This window comes from Capra hircus, unplaced genomic scaffold, assembly GCF_001704415.2.
Source record: "Capra hircus breed San Clemente unplaced genomic scaffold, ASM170441v1, whole genome shotgun sequence".
NCBI classification, from domain to species: domain Eukaryota; kingdom Metazoa; phylum Chordata; class Mammalia; order Artiodactyla; family Bovidae; genus Capra; species Capra hircus.
Window position 1 is genome coordinate 2,490 of NW_017214431.1, and position 12,222 is coordinate 14,711.

General features: G+C 49.3%; 1 long non-coding RNA gene across 1 annotated transcript; it reads right to left on the reverse strand.

Annotated features, from left to right (window-relative positions):
• Positions 1 to 2,477: 2,477 nt before the first annotated feature.
• LOC102175195 lies at positions 2,478 to 12,160 on the reverse strand. Its single transcript, XR_001917791.1, has 3 exons — positions 11,976 to 12,160; positions 11,561 to 11,670; positions 2,478 to 5,239 (listed from the first exon to the last, which is right to left on the reverse strand). It is a non-coding gene; the product is annotated as an uncharacterized LOC102175195 (long non-coding RNA).
• Between the last annotated feature and the right edge of the window lie 62 nt (positions 12,161 to 12,222).

Below are 12,222 nucleotides of genomic sequence, written 5' to 3' on the forward strand. Positions count from 1 at the left end.
GTCTCCTATCATCCAGACCGCATGGGCCTCTCTGCTCAGTGAAGGAAACTATTCAGCCACATTGCCCCCTGCCTTTCATGGGACACTTTGGGAGAGGATCCAGAGATTAAAGGTCCTGTGGGACACAGGAGTGTCCTTTTCTGATATGGAAGTGGGAATTCATGGTTTGAATTTATGGAGGCCAAGGAAGTGGCAGCTTGCACCTGGATTTTGCCAGATGGAAAACAGGCAACGTGCCTGGAGACGGGCAGTCAGCAAAGCAGAGGCATCACGTGGCTCTCTGGAGCCCCGTGGGGTGGGGGTGTGGGGAGGTGGAGCAGGGTGGGCCTGGGGACAGGGGTGGAGGTGGGCTGGAGGCGACTCCCTTTAGGCTTGGGGCCTGTCCGTGGAGCGTGATGCCCACTACCCTCTCTGCCAATGGCTGAGATTGGGCCAGCAGCCTGGGAGTGGTTCACAGCTCCAGCAGCCTAGGGGCCCGATAGCCTGAGCAATCAGGCCGGCCTGCGCACCTTGCTCCAGTTGGTCCCCCACCGCATTCTTGTCTCAGGGTACCCCAGAAGGAGGAGCTATGGCCACTGGGTGACGGCAGCATTTGCATCGGCTGTGCAGGCCACCCTGCTGTGTTGTCATGTGCAACCCCTTCACAGCTGCTCCAGCTCTAGCCACAGCCAGGGCCACGTCCAGAGTGACGCTGCCAGAGGATGGCGGAGCACCCCGGGACTCTGGATCTTCCTAGCTGTGAGGCCAAGTCTTCAGGGGACGGAGGTCCTGGGTCCTGCCCTCACGGTGCGGGTGTCGGGGATCTTGTAGGCACCAGGTGGCGCAGCAAACAAGGAGGTGGCTCTCTTCAGTGTGGAGGTGAAGAAAGAAAGGTGAGGCGCTGGAAGAGGGAGAGATGGGAGGAATCGGGCAAGAGGTCAGGCTGCTGGTGGAAGAAGACAGCACAGAGGAGGTGGAATTGGTGGTGGACGTGGAGCAGGAGCAGCTGTCCTAGCAGGAGCCAGAGAAGCAGGAGGAGCAGAGCCAGGAACGTGCAAGGCCAGGAACCCCGGGTGATTTAACCAGCCCATGCTGGAGGGGCTGGAGTCGCTGGTGGCCCTTCGGACAGTGAGTTTAGCTCTGGGAATGTGAAAGACAACAGGACCTACATTTGTATCAGGTGGAACAACCATCAGAGGAGGGTCACTTGGCTCAGAGATGCGCCATCTTCCAGGGCATCGCAGGCTCCTGGGTTCCAAGCCCTATCCTGACTGCCTATTCCTTGGAGTCAGCTGCTCAGGAGGAGAAGGACCACGAGCAGGAATAGAGGTGGGGACAAGGGCACAGGCAAGGTGAGGGGTGGCCAAGGGAACTGGGTGCTGGGGGTGTGGAGGTCCAAAGATACAGCAGAATTTGGGCATGGCCAAAATGCCTGTAGGTGTCTGAGCCGTGACTTTGGGTGACTCGTTTTGGCCTGCACCTGAAGCGGAGTAGTACCTGGGGATGGGGATTCTATATCAGGAGTGACCAGAAACATCAGGCCAGAGTGGCATTCCCAGAGAATTATTACTGTTATTTGTGGATAATCCCGGGAAGTAACAGAGACAGCGGGAGTCCCACAACCCCTCCCGGTCAGTCAGAGCCCCTGTAGCTGTTCCACTAGTGCAAGTGCAGAAGCAGGTTTTCCACGCCCAAGGTGGAGATGGAAGGGGCTGCTGGCTGGTATGCTGTGAGAGCCAGATGACTCCACACACAGGGCTTTCTTGTTAAACACACACACACATACCCATACACAACATACACGCTTGCCCCCCAGACAAGGTGTGTCAAAGGGACTGCAGTTCCTGACGTTTTAAGCAGACATGCCACTACTCAACACACACCAGCCCGTCAGAGATCAGAAGTGGTCAGAAGCAGACTCTCCTTTGGCAAATGCAGACAACTTCAGACACCGAAGACGAAAGGAGACCAACAGCCATGAGCATGTTTGATGTTATGGCACTGGCTGGGGACATCGGTGGCGGGCAGGCAAGCGTGAGTGCCCAGAGTGCTTGCTGATGTCTGTTCCAGTGTCCCTGTGAAAAGCTGTTGCTGAGCCGTGAAAGATACTGGGATTCTTGGCCTGGGGAGGAGAGGAATTCAATCTGGGGCCAGTGACAAAGTTTGATCACTTGGAGCTTTTGTGTAATCAAGTTTTATTAAAGTATAAAAGAGATAGAGAAAGATTCTGGACATAGACATCATAAGGGGAGAGAAAAGAGTGCCCCCCCCCGGCCCCTGGCTAGTCTTGAGCAGGAAGTTATATACCCACTAGCAGGGTGCTAATTAGAGAAAGGAAATGTCTCCGCACTCAGAGAGGGGCACCAAGCCCCTCACTCACAACATGTATCTTGATGTAACATTGGCTCAAGGTGAGTCATCCTGGGCCATAAAAGGATTGACAGGAATCTTGAAGAAAGGCAGGTTTCCAAGCAAATACATAGTCTTAATAAGATAGATTAGGAGAACAATTTTATGAGTAAACCATACTGGTTTGTTGAGGCATTGTCTGTCCTGAGTCTTAGGTGGAATGGACTTGAAGACAGACAGAGTCTAGGGTAAATACATAGTTCATTAGCATAGCTTAAGAAAAACATTTCCATCAGAAAAACGCATTGGTTGGCTCAAGGTTTGAGAAAAGTCCAGGTGGAACCAGGTGTCATCATGGCAACACAGAATTTTAAAAGCAGCTTCCTTTTAATTTTGTATCGAGAAGGGGAAAAAAAAATCTGATACGTGTAGTTTGTTTCCTCCTGCCGCTTGAGACAGAGATAAAAATGTCTGACACTTGCAGCCTATTTCCTCCATTCGGGGCCCCTAGCCTTCCTGCCTCTTACCCTCTCACTTGTTCCTTCCCAAACTAGCCCTGTTGCTTGTGGCTCTACCTGGCCCGGCATGTGGCATGACTGGCTCCTTGACCTGCAGCGGATTGTGAACAACCGCCAACTATCCATCATGATCAGTGAACAAGTTGAACTCTTGCTTAGCTACGTGATCGATTTGAAGGTCAGTGAGGGAGAATGAGGACAGGTGGGTAGGGGAGCTGGGCAGGGAAGTGGGGGATCATCTTATGTGGTGTGAGCACTTGGAGTGGAGAAGCAGAAGCTGTTGATGCCTGCCCTGCAGGCAAGCTATGGACCCTAGAAACTTGCACATTTCCCCTCCTCCTGGTCCTGGCAGGTGCAGGAACTGAGGCATCCCTGGTCCCGCTGCACGCTGCTAAGTTGCCTTTCGGAGCAAACCCTACTTCAGGAACACAGTCATCGTTAAGGAGTACTACCTTGACATCACTGGTACAACCTGCCTCCCAGCGTGGTGTGGGTGTGTGGGGAAGGGAGTGGATGCTCCTCCTGCACGATCCTTCCCTGCCTCCCCTGTCTTCCTCCAGGATACATGCCGTGTTATTCCACTCCAGTCCACTGGTTCTGGGTTTATAAATGGGGAGCTCCAAGCTGCAGGCTGGAAACCAGCAGCCTTAACGTCCTCAACTGGTTGTTGGATCACAACTGCCCAGGATCAAACAGGATTGCTGAGATGGGGTTGCTCTGGGCCTCTGAGGAATTGGTGATTCGTGTTGGAGTTCTTCACTGTTCACGAAGGGTTTGAGTCCTGGTGAGCCCCATGCTGACCTTGTTCGTGTTGCCAGCAGGTAATCAGTGAAGACGTGTGGCTCGACCTCCTGCAGTACTTCCCAGGGGGGTAGATCCTGCCATGAGAGGTTACTGACAGAAACACAGGTTGCGAGGGGATCAAAGGTGGGCCCTGAAGGGATAGCCATGTAGAGGCTGGGACACTCTCCTTTCCCAAATGGGGATGCTCGGGCTTATGCAGGCTGGATGTGGAGCCTGGATGTGGGTCATACTGGTAGCAAGTGACAAGCTGAGACTGGAGGCTTAGGGACTTTGTGTGTCCAAGTCTCACTGGAAGAAGCTGTGATTACAAGATGAGAATCCTAGGTGATTCTGAGAGAGACAGGGTGAATCAAGCACCTTTGTCAGAATCATCTTTCCCCAGATTGAGCCACCCCCAGGCCTCCTGCTGCTCACTGAGTTTGAGATTGCCCTGGGCCCTTAAGTCCCAACCTTCCTCCTGGAAAGCACCACCAGTTGGAATGGGTTTCTCTCCACTGTCCCTTGGTACTTTTGTGCTGACTTTGGGGTCTTCTGTGAATTTCCACATCTACCGATTGGCCTCTCACCACCACTACAAAGCCAGAAACGACTTAAGGCTGGCTGGTGATAATACTGAACAGCTGGGGGAAGAAATGGACAGGGATCCCAAAAGGGCAGGACACGGCGCCTACTGACACCATCTCCCATATTGCTGGACACAGGCGTCCTCAGCTACTGGAACACCTGTGTTCCCTGTTTGTGTCTCTGTGCCTTCCTTGTGTGTGTTTACACAGGTATGCTTATGTCGCCTGTGTTTGCGTGTCTTTCTGTGTGTGTGCATGTGCCTGGCTCACATCAGACACAGAGAGGAAGGTGACAGAACATGAGACTTGGAGCAACAAGAAGAGGAGGCACGAGGCATCCACAGGCTCTGGGAGCCTGGTCAGTGTATCTCTGTGGCGCCCCTGTCTAAAACAGGAACGAGGAAAGGATGGCCAGTGACATCTCCGGACAGTGGTTCCACAAATCTACAATTACATCAAGAGACATACACAAGCTCACAGTTTCTGCTCTGTTGCCCCGTTTTTGACTACCAGCCTTTTTCCATGACTGATCTCTTTAACTGGAAACAGCACACCCCTCATACTCTGAAAAGCCCCAAGCGGTGATTGGTCTCTTAGAATCCATCTTCCAGACCCACCGCCCCACCTGGGGAAACTGCCTGCATCATCTCCTCACCCTATTCAATAGAGAGGAATGGGGATGAGTCATGACAAAGGCTAGAAAATGGCTCCAGGCGGCCAATTAGATGTGGAGAACTGGGCTTGGGAGAACTTCCCAGAGGAAGAGACTTGCTGGCACCTCAATATAGACGGGGGAGGAAAGCAGTTGGAGAGATATCCACAGGCCCTCTCTCCTACAGGGGGGTAAAACAATCCTGCTAACATAGCTAAGACCACTGAGGTGCTACATGAACCAGATGAAAGCTTGGATGGTTTCTGCAAAAGGCTATGAGAGGCCTTCTGGGTTTTCACCCCTTTTGATCCTGAAACCAGTGAAAATCAACGGATGATAAATTCAGCCTTTGAGGGACAGGCCCAATCGGACATCTGAAAAAAAAAAAAAAATTTACAGAAGTTAGAAGGTTTGCAGGTAAAAATGCCACAGAATTGCTTTGCCAACAAAGTCTTTGTCAATCACAACTAAACAGAAAAAAGTGGATGAAGCAAAAAGTCACACCCTTGGCAGCTGCCCTGTGAAAGGTGCATCCCCGGTGGGACCATACTTTAAGGCAAGGGGTCCAGATCTGAAAAGAACAATTCCCCTCAGCCATGATCAGTGTGCCTACTGCAAGGAAAAGAGACACTGGAAAAATGAGTGCCCCAGTTGCCCTGAGAAGAAAACCAAAGCAGCAGGCCCACCAAGCCGGTATCAACCCAGGCCACCCGGGCACTAATCTGATCGGGCTAGCTGAAGCAGAATCCAACTAGAGGGGACTGGACTCTATCCAACTGGGTCCCTGAGAGCCCCATGGTCAGAATTCAAACAGGGGGCCATTCAATGGACCTTATGTTGGACACAGGTTTTGAGCATTCTGTGGTCACCCCGGAGATAGGCCCCCTTATCAGGAAAAGAAACTATCACATCATCGGGGGCATAGACGACCAGACCCACAGGCACCCAGACCTGCAGGCCGTTTTGCAGTCCTTGACAATGCTGACTGGGGGGCCATGAGGTAGAGCACGAATTCCTCCACTTGCCCAACTGCCTATTCCCTTGATGGGAAGAGACCTGCTTGCTAAGATGGGGGCCCAGATTTCCTTTTCTGCTGATGGGTAACCTCTCCTAAAGCTAGCAGGCCCACCCTCCTCCTTGATTATGACTCTTGCTATTAGGTGAGAAGAAGAATGGTGCTTGTATTCCTCCCTTCCAAGAGAAGGGACCATTCCTCCAGAATCAGAGAATGAGCACCCACCAGTTTCAGCCGAGGAAAATGCTCTGGGCCTGGCAAAACCCCTTGGTCCCATCCTGATGGATCTGAAACCAGGAGTTCAGCCTGTAAAACTACAACAGTATCCAATTCCCTGGTAGGCCTGGCTGAGAATCCAGGCTCATTTAGACAGACTACTCCAACACAGACTTTTGATGAAATGCCAGTCACCCTGGAACATCCCACTACTACCTGTGAAGAAGCCAGGGACACATGACTACCATCCGGTTCAGAACTTAGGAGCTGTAAACGAGGCAACAGTTACTCTACTCCTGGCAGTGCCTAAACCCTACACCCTGCTAAGACTGATCCCTTCCACAGCTGAACGGTTGCTCGCTTCCACAACTTGCTCGCACTTGAAAGATGCCTTCTTCTGCCTCCAGCTTGCACCTGTCAGCCAACCACTATTTGCCCATGAATGGGAAAACCCACACATGGGAAACAAGGAACAACTCTCTTGGACGAGGCCTCCTCAGGGTTTCGAAAACTCCCCTACTCTCTTCAGTGGAGCTTTGGTCACTGACTTCGTGAAATTTCCCGGACAGGAGTTAGAGTGTGTCCTGCTGAACTAGGTCATTGAGCACAACACAGGCTCAATGCCTAGAAGGAACAAAGGCCCTCGTCTCCTTGTTAATGGAAGCTGGGTACCGGGTATCAGAGAAAAATGCACAAATCTGTAAAAGATAAGTCAAATATCCAGGTTTTAACATCATCTGGAGCCAGCAAATGCTGGAAACTGAAAGGAAACAAGCCGTTTGCACCAACCCTCCCCCTACCACTCGCCAGAAGGTCCACAAGCTCCTGGGAGCAGCAGGATTCTGCAGGATACGGATCCCTGGATGTTCAGACCTGGCCAGAACCCTATATGAGGCCCTGAAAGGAGAAGAAAAGGCTCCCTTTGAATCGGAGCCAAGAGGCAGCATTTCAAACAATTAAGGCCAAAGTCTCCGATGCCTCAGCCCCAGAGCTTCCCAATGTAACCAGAGAGCTCAATCTCTGTGGTCATGAAAAGTACAAAATGGCCTTGGGAGTCTTAACCCAAAAATTCAGGCCTTAGCAAAGGCCAGTGGCCTACTTGTCTAAATAGATGGCCACCCTGCCTCCAAGCAATAGCAGCCACTATCTTGCTAGTGAGCAAGGCTGACAAATTAATGTTGGGGCAAAACCTCAATGTTAAGGTCATACACTCAGTTGTAACCCTGATGGATAGCAGAGGCCACCACTGGCTCACACATGCACGGATGACTCAGTATCAAGGTTACTATGAAAACATCCACGGTAAAACTGCAAGTTGTATGAACTCTAAAACCAGCTATCTTTCTACCAAAAGAAGCAGGGCCCTTGGAACACGATTGCTTGGAATTACTCAATGAAGTATTTTCTAATAGACCAGATCTGACTGACAAGCCACTCCACAACCCAGACTTGGTCCTATATACTGATGGTAGCAGCTACATGGAAAACAGAAAGAAGATGGCTGGGTATGCTGTAGTGTCTGGCTCTGAAGTGGAGGAAGGAGAGGTGCTTCCTCAAGGATGGTCAGTGAAGAGAGTGGAGTTATGGGCGTTAATCAGGGCCCTGGAACTCAGCTGAGAGCAGCGAGTCAATACCAACACAGACTTCGGTATGCTTTTGCTACTCTTCATGTCCACGGAGCCTTATACAAGCAAAGAGGACTCCTTACAGCAGGAGGGAAAGGGTTCAAACCTCAAGTTGAAATCCTGAAACTTCTGGAAGTAGTATGGGAACCAAAGGAAGTGGCAGTTGTCCACTGCAAAGGTCACCAGAAGGGAGGTGACCCAGTGGCCAAAGGGAACCGTCACGCTGATGCAGCCACCAAGGAAGCTGCCCACAGCCTCCAGAAAAAATCTAAAGTCCTGCTAGCCCTGGAGATACCAGCTGCCCGCAGGTCCTCTCCCGAGGAGGAAAAATGGATAAAAACGGAAGAGGGAACCAAGGCCAAGATGTGATGTTGGCTCACACAAGATCACAAGTCTATGTTCCAGCACAACTTGCCTACAAGCTATTGCATCAGCAACATGAAGTGACCCATATGGGCAAGACTGCCTTAGAGACTTTGCTAGGCCCATACTACCTCGTTGCTCACCTCCCCGCACTCTGTTCTTCTGTCTCCCAGTGATGTGTAATCTGTTTACAAAATAATGCTCGCCAGGGGCCTAGTAGGTCGGCAGGGACACAGCATTGTGGACTATCCCCCTTTGAGCATATAGAAGCAGGTTTCACTGAAATCACTCCAAATCAAGGATTTAGATACCTTGTAGTTTTTATCTGCACCTTTTCAGGCTAGGTGGAAGCCTTTCTTACCTGAACTGAAAAAGAAAGACAAGTAACCAACGCACTCCTGAAAGACTCTGTCCCCAGATATGGAATGCCTGTGACCATAGGGTCGGACATCAGCATTTGTAACTGATGCAGAACAACAGGTGGCAAAGGCTTTGAAAACCCTGTGGAAACTGCATACTGCCTACCATCCCCAGAGCTCAGGGAAAGTGGAAGGTGTAAATCAAATCCTCAAGCAAACCCTACCAAAACTATGCAAGGAGACCAGCTTATCTTGGCTAGGCATGTTGCCTGCAGCCCTCTTAAAAGTGAGGAGTTTGCCCTGGGCAGGGATAGGGTTTTCACCATTTGAAATCCTGTATGGACGACCACCCTCGCTAGTCAACTTAAGGGGAGACACCAGAGAACTGGGGAACTTGGACTTACATAGGCAGCTACAAGGGTTACGACACACAATCTGTCAAATACATACATGGATAATTGATAGAATACCCATTTCCTTAGGCATAGCAGTGCATCCTCGCCAACCAGGGGACCGAGTATGGGTAAAGGATTATAAAAAAGTGCCTTTAAAACCCATGTGGAAAGGGCCCTATTCTTTAAACTTAACTACCCCACTGATCTCAAGGTGCCAGGAACAGATGCTTGGATCCATTACTCCAGAGTCAAACCTGCAAGTCTGACTGATAGTCAAGAGAAGTGGGAAACAACCCTTAGTCTGGAGGAACCCCTGTGCCTGACCCTGTGGAGAAGGTAGTAACTACCCCCAAAGCCCCACTCTGGCCACACTGGAAGCTCATCACTAAAAGCACGGCTGAAGCTTGAGGAACCAATAGGACTGAGAAAAGGCAGAGGTATTGGTTATTAATTGGTCTGGGACTCCCCCTATTCATCTTATTTGGAATAGGGCTTTACTCTCTACCCCAGAGTGGACTTGTATCCAAAAAACTCTCTCTCTGCTTTGCCTACTTCTTCATAGTTCTTGTTTTTTGGAGTCTCTTCCTACTGTGATCAACTTAATTATGAAAACAGTGTATTTTTGCCTTACAGTTCTCTTAAGTTGTAAAATCCCCTCCTCACCTGAGAGTCAGGATGATTGTTCTGAATGTATGGAGTCTTTCTACTATGAGGGTAAATGGGCCCAAGGGTTCACTGACTACACATACAAACCAACCGCATGTTATAGTTCAGGTTTCCCATGGACTAGGGAAGGGAAGCATTACTGGGAGGGAAAATTAGAGCTCACAGTGTGTATGGCCTAATGTGGTATGGCACCCCAAGACAGATGGCCTGCTGGACTCGACAGACTCATTTTGGGATGTCAGATGAGGGAGGGGGTGTGTGGCAGGCAAGACCAGGCTAGGAAGGAACCAGCCCAAGAGGTGGTCAAATGGTTAAAAGCCCAAGTAACCAAGCCAGACCCATTGGCATCAGGTCCAAAGATGGGGTCCTCTGGACTGTACAACCAACTTCGAGCCTCCCTCAAAGATAAGTTAGAAATGCCCACTATTGGAAATAATCCTTTTATCTAGCTGAGGTGGCGGCCCTGAAATTAAATGTCAGTAGCTGCTGGGTTTGTGGAGGAACTCTGATGTGTAAAACATTGCCCTGGAAGTGTACTGCATTGGATGTCTTTCTGCTATTTCAATGGAATTGAACAACTAGCAGGCGGGCAGGGGGTCCTATTCAGAGGTGGACCCTGACCAAGGAAACAGTAGGGAAAGACTGCCTAAGCCGGTCAGAGAAACAAAATGCAGAAGAGCCTTGGTCTATAATGATACCTGTAAGAAACTTACGTGGAGGCCAGGGGCCACAACCTGGTATTGGGCTCCCCACAAAAGAGGGAATGGAATTCATATTTTCAATCCCTTCAACTCCACTTCTGGGATTCTAGAGCAAAACTGTACAGGAAATCAACCTGATACTAATCCCTTTCTTGCAATCTCAGGCATTAGCCCATACTGGAAGCATCATTACTCCACAAATCCAGACTTACGGCAGCCCCAAGAAGGGGCTTTTTGGATTTGCAGGAGAAGGGCCTACTCACGGTTCCCATCCAGATGTGGAGGAACCTGTACCATAGGAATAATTCAGTCAGGTTTCTTCCTCTTACCCGACTCACCAGGGGACATGCTGGTGTTCCCAATATGTGACAACCTGAGACATAGAGAAAAATGATTCCTCGAGCTAGGGGGAAAACAAAACTGGAGCAAAGATGAGTAGCCCCCTCAACAGAAAATCCAATATTATGGTTCAGCTACATAGGCACAAGACGGGAGTTGGGGATACAGGACACCCATTTACATGCTCAACTGAATAATACGACTGCAGGCAGTACTTGACATTTATAACTAATGAAATCGTAACCCGTGTTGGAACTGTTAGCACAGCATGAGGACTGCCATCTATCAAAATCGAACAGTGGAGGAAGGAGGAGCTTGTGGGAAATTCTAACCAAACTGTGGCATCCAAATAGGTGACAATGGAAAAGTTGTGACAGACATATCGTGAAGATTGCCCATGTTCTGGTTCAGACAATGTTTCTGGTTAAGACAATAATTGGGATTGTCATAGTCATACTCACTGATGTCTGCTTATTCCCTGCTTTATACCCGTCCTAATCAAAAACGTAACAGGGTTCATTCGTAGAAACAGTTGTCAAATGGGAGAACAGCCACCTAGTTGTAGCTTTTAAAGGGTTACCAGCCAGTTCAGCTGATGATGTTCTCTGACAGCTGCAGGTGCACGCTAAATATCACAAGGGGGGAATGAGATAGAAACCAGATCAAAGCCTCCAATTAAAGTAACAACCTTTTGCTTTCCCTTCATCTTGTGTTAACAGCTGCTGCTCATCAATCACCGCTTTCCACATCTGATCTGTTGCTTGCTGGTTACCTCCTCTCCTCAGGAACTAGGGCTACCTGGGGAAGGGAGGGATCTGAGCTGTTTGAGTGGGAAATTTATGGTGTATAAAAAGATACCCAGAACAAAGCCGGTGCACTCAGTCTTTGGAGGCAACTCTGCTGAGACCACCCCGGTGCTGAATAAACCTGGCTATTCTGCATCTTTGAGTGCCGCTTGTCTCTTTCTGATGCCACAGAGTCGATAACAACACTACTATGTCAATCAGACAACTCACCTATACATGTTCCAATGGAGACAGAGCCTGGCAGGAGGCAAAATAAGACCATTCCTCTGCTCTGGTAGAGCCGAGACAAGTTGTCCATGTCAATCAGAACTCCAGGAATTCTGAAAAAAAAATTGCAGATTTCATGATCTGCACTCAGGGAACCTCACTTAGTACAGCTACAACAGTGCCCTAGAATCTGTCGTTTTTCACTATGGTTGGAAAACCCTCAGGGACTTTATTAAACCCCTTTAGTAGCAAGACTGTCAGCAAAATAAGGGAAATAACAATCAGAACAGATATGAGAAAAAAAAAATGGAGATGATCAACAAAAACCAAAGCTGGCTCTTTCAAAAGATCAAAACAAATCATAAACTTCTACTCATATAGACCAAAAAAAACCAAGATAACTAAAGAAAACACTTACCAATATTGGAAGTAAAAATAGATTTCAGATCCCACAGAAATTAAAAGGATTCTGTGAATGATTCTAACATAAACGACATCTGGCAAGTTCGGTGAAAGGAACTAAGTTCAGCCAAAAAGAAATAGATAATCTATTGAAAAACCGAGCTTGTAGTTGAAAAATTTGCAGAAGCTTCCATGCCCAGGTGGTATCCTGGCACAAAAGAAAAGAGGAGGGGAAAAAATGGGTAGAGACAGAGAAAGCGAGC